We start from the raw sequence: 7,500 nt of genomic DNA, 5'->3' as shown, positions 1-7,500 counted from the left end.
GACGAAACCAAAATAAAAGCCACATCGGGATTCATTGCACTGTTGTCGCTCAACTACAGTTTTGTAAAAATTTGGTTTTATCAACGGAGTTGATAATGTAAATTGGCCACCGTACAGAGATTCTAAAAGCTGTAATGTTGCCAAGTTTACCTTTAAAAGTAGTATTGAGATAAATTAGTACTACTTTAACGTAGCTTTGAAAAATGTTTCTAATGCGCTGCTTTCCATGCATTAATCTCTAGAGGTCTTCATGACAATGAAATAAGTGAACTCCCAGAAAAGGTGTTCTCCGGGCTCATAACTTAAGCAAATATTAAATTACTTACTTTAAGTACATTTTTGTCACGTAAAAAATAAGATTTTAAATCATAGATCTCTAATTGAATGAAACATTTCTTCTTCATTTGATGAGCCAGAATGTACCTTTACTTTTGAATTATTATGCATTTATTTTTTATCTGCTTCCCATTGATTCGTCGCATTTCTATATTTTTTAAAGTTAATAATGTTTTTGTGGATGGTAGTGTTTTTTGTCTTTTCTTTCTTTGAGATGAAAGTTGGTCGGATTTCTTCTAGATAGATAGATAGATAGATAGATAGATAGATAGATAGATAAATAGATAGATAGATAGATAGATAGATAGATAGATAGATAGATAGATAGATACATAGATAGATAAATAGATAGATCGTTTCCCTTATTTCTTGGTTCCCTTTTCACTTCGGTCCGCGTTGAACGGACCAATTGAGTGTTTTGAAGAATCGTTAAATCCGCCATTTCCCATTTTGTTCGCCCGGTACACGTTGAAGGAGAATCTCGTGAGACAGTGGTCAACCCTGTCTGGGATCGCCACCGAATTTGAACGCAGGCCCTACAAGAGACAAATAGACAACTTATTTTTATTCGCCATTTACTTGCAGTTAAAGAGAGAAGCGATTCATCGTAAAGTCCCCGGGATATCCGTAAGATCCGGCCAATCCGAACCCTCCCGAGAACTTTTCGGCCAGCTCGCTCAACTCATCTTGCATTGAAATATTCATGAGGTACGACCTGGCCGAAGAGTTTTCCGACCGGGACCGAAATGGCCGGGACTCGAGAACTTTCCGAAAACAAAATCGATATCATCATATCATATAAGCTCTGTAAGACAAAACTAAACTGCAAGTAGATTGTGAATGATCTATTTATAGCCGAAGAGAGAAGTTATGTGATGCAATATTCATAGCATCTCCGCGAAATCCGTGATATCCGCTTTTTCCGACCAAGCTGAGATAATAATCAAGTGTCACGTGGGACGACAGAGCGATACGAATAGCCGTAACATCCGGCCAATCCGAACCCTCCCGAAAACCTTTTTGTCGGAAAAGTCGGATTTATCGGATTTCCCGAAGATGCAACGAATATCTAACGATGTAAAACAACTTACAGTTAAATTGACAAGTTATATGATAAGATATTCATGGCATCTCCGGGAAATCCGTGAAATCTGACTTTTCCGACCCCTTCTGAGATAATAATCAAGTGTCACGTACCGAAATGGCCGGGACTCGAGAATTTTCCGAAGACAAAATCGATATCACATCATACAACCTCTGCAAAACAAGACAAAACTGCAAGTAGATTGTGAATGATCTACTTACAGCCGAAGAGAGAAATTATGTCATGCAATATTCATAGCATCTCCGGGAAATCCGTGATATCGGCCTTTTCCGACCCAGCTGAGATAATAATCAAGTGTCACGTGGGACCACAGAGCGAGACGAATAGCCGTAACATCCGGCCAATCCGAACCCTTCCGAAAACCTTTTTGTCGGAAAAGTCGGAAACCATCAATATCTGGTCAATATCCGGAGAATGGTAACAAGAATAACAATAACCATCAAACGGAAAAGTACTGGACTATTCAAAGGAAAGTTTAAACAGAACATAACTGATAATAATAATAATAATAATAATAATAATAATAATAATAACAATAATAATAATAATAATATGTTTTGTAAAGATATTGATAATACTTACAGTAGTAAAGAGAAGTAGACTGTTTAAATATTCATATCCCCGTGAAATCCGTCTTTCCCGTCTTCCAGTTTAGGATTGATTCAAGGGCGGACACTTGCAGTGTCACTGATTTTCGGGATGTAATACATCATGCAAAGTGCATACTTATTTGAGAAGGAAAAAGACGGATTTCACGGATTTGACGGGGATATGAATATTTAATTCTTTTTACTTCTCCTTACAACTGTAAGTATAATATATAGTATGTATTATAATAAGAAAAGTGATAGTACTTACAGTAGTAAAGAGAAGTAGACTGTTTAAATATTCATATCCCCGTGAAATCCGTCTTTCCCGTCTTCCAGTTTAGGATTAATTCAAGGGCGGACACTTGCAGTGTCACTGATTTTCGGGATGTAATACATCATGCAAAGTGCATACTTATTTGAGAAGGAAAAAGACGGATTTCACGGATTTGACGGGGATATGAATATTTAATTCTTTTTACTTCTCCTTACAACTGTAAGTATAATATATAGTATGTATTATAATAAGAAAAGTGATAGTACTTACAGTAGTAAAGAGAAGTAGACTGTTTAAATATTCATATCCCCGTGAAATCCGTCTTTCCCGTCTTCCAGTTTAGGATTAATTCAAGGGCGGACACTTGCAGTGTCACTGATTTTCGGGATGTAATACATCATGCAAAGTGCATACTTATTTGAGAAGGAAAAAGACGGATTTCACGGATTTGACGGGGATATGAATATTTAATTCTTTTTACTTCTCCTTACAACTGTAAGTATAATATATAGTATGTATTATAATAAGAAAAGTGATAGTACTTACAGTAGTAAAGAGAAGTAGACTGTTTAAATATTCATATCCCCGTGAAATCCGTCTTTCCCGTCTTCCAGTTTAGGATTAATTCAAGGGCGGACACTTGCAGTGTCACTGATTTTCGGGATGTAATACATCATGCAAAGTGCATACTTATTTGAGAAGGAAAAAGACGGATTTCACGGATTTGACGGGGATATGAATATTTAATTCTTTTTACTTCTCCTTACAACTGTAAGTATAATATATAGTATGTATTATAACAATAGTGATAGTACTTACAGCAGTAAAGATAAGCAGAATGTTTAAATATTCATATCCTCGTGAAATCTGTCTTTTCCGTTTTCCAGTTTAGGATTGATTCAAGGGTAGACACTTGCAGTGGCACTGATTTTCGGGATGCAATACATCATGCAAAGTGCATACTTATTTGAGAAGGAAAAAGACGGATTTCACGGATTTGACGGGGATATGAATATTTGACTATTTTTCTTATCTTTTCGTCTCTTATATGGCAAAACACATATAGACTTGGCCCGTTCAGGAGAAAAATGCAAATTCCACTACCTCCACGGCAATGTCTCACATTAGCGTGTGTGCGTTATAATAATGAGCCTGTTGGTTGTTAATCACTTGACCCCTTGTTAGTTGTATTCATTGTATTCATTTCGTGGCAAACCGGCTAATCACTGTTTAATTTTTTTTACCCAACTGGGAATGGAACCAATTGTTTTTGGTTTGAATGAATATCATTACACGGTCGTTTGGATTCAGCCGAAAGTGTCATGAAAATGTCGCATTGTATTTCAAATAGCTTTCACACTGCACGGGCATCTCAATTCTAATCAATACCGGCAGTAGTGAGCATTTGCCCGCGGGTGTAGGCTGTTATGAGCATGTGAAAGAGAACCCCGAAAGGGATGAAACGCTGAGCGCGGGCATATAACACGAACATGAAAATTTCTCCCGATAGTGTGCATCACATTGTATTTGAAACAGTACCTCTAATGAGGCAATCGATTCTCAGAGACAGACCTTTTCGTGTGAAGCAAAAATTGACAAAGAGCAATTCTTCAGGGGGTTTAAATGTCTTTTATTTGATCAGATTTATGCTTGTCGATCTCACAAGTGCTGATGACTATTTAAAGGGCAACTTTGGCTCTCATTTTATTCGTCTCGTGATGATCAAGGATGCACCGAGCAAAACAACCAAGCAAACAGTTGAACAGCGAGGCAATTCGAGGAGCAGTTTTGGGGTACATAAGTCCCGTCGTGTCCGGACAATGTAGTGTTATAAGTGCAAAGTGTGTGTGGAACGTGAAAGAAAAAGACCTCTCGAAATCCTGGAGGTGTATTTGCAGTAAGAGGGATTCGTGTGACGAAGCCATTTCAGGTTGGTTTGTGTTCATATTTTTCTCCCAACATTCATCTTTCCGGTCTTTTAAACCTGTATTTTCTTCTTTCAGGTATACCCAATGCAACTTTCTTTTTCAGTGCTATCGGCACACAAGAAAGAAAGGGTAATATAAAAGAAGACGAAAATTGTGACAGCGACGACGAGAACGAAGAATATGATTCTGTGCCCAGTACACAATCTGAACAATACCTTGACGGCTCTCCAACGCTTGTTAACAAATCGCTTTGGCCAGCGATCTCCTATTGGTTAGCATTGACAACGCCGAACGGTGCCCCTGCAAACCCACTAGTCGTTCATAGGGCATTACTGGAATGTGGAATTAGTGTCAAAGCAAGTCAGGTATTACAAAATATAATTATCCTTTAGGATGCTCTGTTAAGCAGGCATGGTTTGCAATTTGACAGCAGACGTTGTTTTACCTGAAATTTGTCTTACCGTCTCGAGCGTTATATCAAAAGTTTTGATCCAAGGAATTTTGTGCACTCCGACAATCAATCCATCAATCAATTTATTACTTGAGTTGGAGGCTCATAGCAAATCGTAAGACATTTTGAATAAATGGGAAACGAGAGCAAAAGTACAAAAGGTCAGAGGACCGAGCAATTTTCTTGGTACAATTGAAAAGCAAGATGAGAGCTTGATCATTCCTTCTATATGTAAGTGGTTTCACGGTTGCAATATTGAGTTATCACGCAAGCTATCTCCAACCAGATTAAAGTTTACTGTTCTGAGTTTTGCTGATTCACAAAAAACGTGTTCTGCAATATTTTTGCTGGAAAGCATGAAGGCCATGTGCAGTAACAGTGCGAACTCTGCATTCACAAGCTTTTTTTAATCGTCTCAGACTTCAGTTCTACGTATACCTCTATGAAGAAAAACAACAACAACAACAACAACAACACTAAAAGAAAAAGAAAGTGGGGAATGAGTGGTCTTCAAAAAAGGACTTATTGTCAAATGTGACTGCCAAGAAGTTTTAAGGTGTACCTATAATGATAAATAGCTCTTTGACGGAAGTCTACTTTCCTAACTTTCAATGTTATAGGTCCAGTTTCAAGATGGAAGAGAATGCCCGGCCATTAACGAGCTGTATAAAGTCCTCAAAGACCACAAGAATCCATTTATGCAAGAACTCGTCGCGGCCAGCTATCAGTACAGCTACATAAAAGAATTCCGCAATTTTCTTGGTCCATCCCCCCCGTCCACCCAAGAGTTAGAAAGTGGTGGAGGAGAGAACGTCGTGCGCGTCACTTTAGTCAATACAAGGTTTCAGCTGACTTTGAGTAAAGCACTAGACAAGATGATTGAGGCGAAATTACAGATTGACAAGTTTGGGTTTCATGTCCCCGATGCAGCAGCTTTGACTTCTGAGTCTGAAGAAACGCGACTTTCGGACAAGCTCACAATCCTGATAAACGACGTCACAATTGCCATGAAGAGGCTAGACTACGCGAGTTACCGAGGCAAAGTCTATAAAAGGGACCCAAGGTCGAAGTACACCTATTCCTTCAAATGCGAAGCAAGATCTTTCATCAACACTTTGGCAACGAACGAACAATTCAAATCCAGACTCGTCCGACACATGAGAAAAGTTATTGACCTGCTATCAGACCCATCCTGTGAACTTTTTCAGCCGCTGGTGATCGACTATGACCTGATTGAAGTCAAAGGCAGTTTCTGTTGGTCTCTGGAGAAACGTGCTTTCGTTGAACACGCCATTGATGAAGGACAAATAGGCAAGGTGTCGCCCAGAGCTTTTTGCCCGTACGATCCCCTGAAGGCTGCCAACCCGAAGTATTTCCGAGAGATTCTGGAGAACAGCTTGCCTACGCACGAGGTTGCCTTTTTCTGTGAAGATTTCGTGAAACTATTAGACTACAGGAAGAAGCGACACAAGGACAAAGTACCTTGCTTGGTAGGCGACGCCAACAGTGGAAAGACGAGCCTGTTCTTCCCAATCCAAGGACTCATCCACCACGGAAACATCGCAACCGTCACCAAACAGCGCGCCTTCAACAAGGCCATGATCACTCCGTTTACCGAGGTGATCTTCATCGATGAAGCAGACGAGAGTTGCTTGGATATAGCCGACTGGAAGGTTCTCACGCAAGGAGGATACACCGCCCACGATGTAAAATATCAAACCGCCCGAGCCTTCATCAACAAATGTCCCATGTTGATCACAGCTCAGCGCAAACTGGACTTCGGTCCCTTGCATCAACCGGCCATGGATAGGCGGCTCCGAACATATCAGTTTAAGAACCTGCCAAATCCCAAGAAGAAAGCGGCAGAATGGTTGAAAAGGCACGCTATGGACTGCCTCGTGTGGGCTGCTGAACAAGCCAAGTCGATCCCAGTTGCCAGTATCGAAAGCGAAGACGGTGGCGATTCCGACAGCGACGGCAGCATGCACGAGGACGAGGAGGGTATTTTGACAGAAAACGAAAAGGGGGCTCTGCGATCGCTGTCTCTCGATATTGCAATCACTAAAAACCAGGAGACAGGCAACGCCATGGACGAGTCGATTTCAAGGGATGCCACAGATGCGGAGGACGCGAACGATTTGACATCGCCAGACAACCTTGCGCTTTTGAGAGACTCATTGGGCAAGTCACGTCGCGATAGCCTGCGAGAGAGACAACTCCATCACATGCTCCATGAACAAGAACGAATCAGAGCCATGCAGCAAGAGCTCGCTAGGCAACACCACCAGTCGAGAATAACGGCACTCAGGGACAGGGGAGTCAGTACCCAGAGTGCGGAGTTGCTGCCGATGGACCCGACCGCGGAGACGCCCACGCCCATTCTTAGAGAACTGGACCGATGCGTGGCAGAAGAAAGAGCGCTGGAAAAACAAAGGCTACTCAAGAAATGCTGCGAAGTATTCGCGAATATCTGGGTACGAGAGACGGAGAAAGAGCTCGCCAACTGCGTGAAGATGTTGCACACGCCCTTAGACGACTCCACTAGAGCCTCGATGGAAGCCCTGCTGGACCTCCTACAGGATAAGTTGAAGACCCATCACAAGAACCTCGGAACACTAGGTACTGAGGAAGCCTTAGCTGAGAGACGACGAACCTGTGTGAAGATGGGTCTTCTCCAAGAGCGCCACGCCCATCTCGTCAAGTGTGTGCACGAGGCCTTGCCGTCCGCAGAAGAAGAATTGGGGGAGCCAACACAACAAGAATCCGGGGCGGATATTATGCAAGAAGACGACGAAGCCGATATCTTTATCACGCCG

The sequence above is a fragment of the Montipora foliosa genome, unplaced genomic scaffold (assembly GCF_036669935.1).
Source record: "Montipora foliosa isolate CH-2021 unplaced genomic scaffold, ASM3666993v2 scaffold_463, whole genome shotgun sequence".
NCBI classification, from domain to species: Eukaryota; Metazoa; Cnidaria; class Anthozoa; order Scleractinia; family Acroporidae; genus Montipora; species Montipora foliosa.
The sequence above is the reverse complement of the archived record's forward strand: the minus strand, read 5'-3'. Positions refer to the sequence as shown.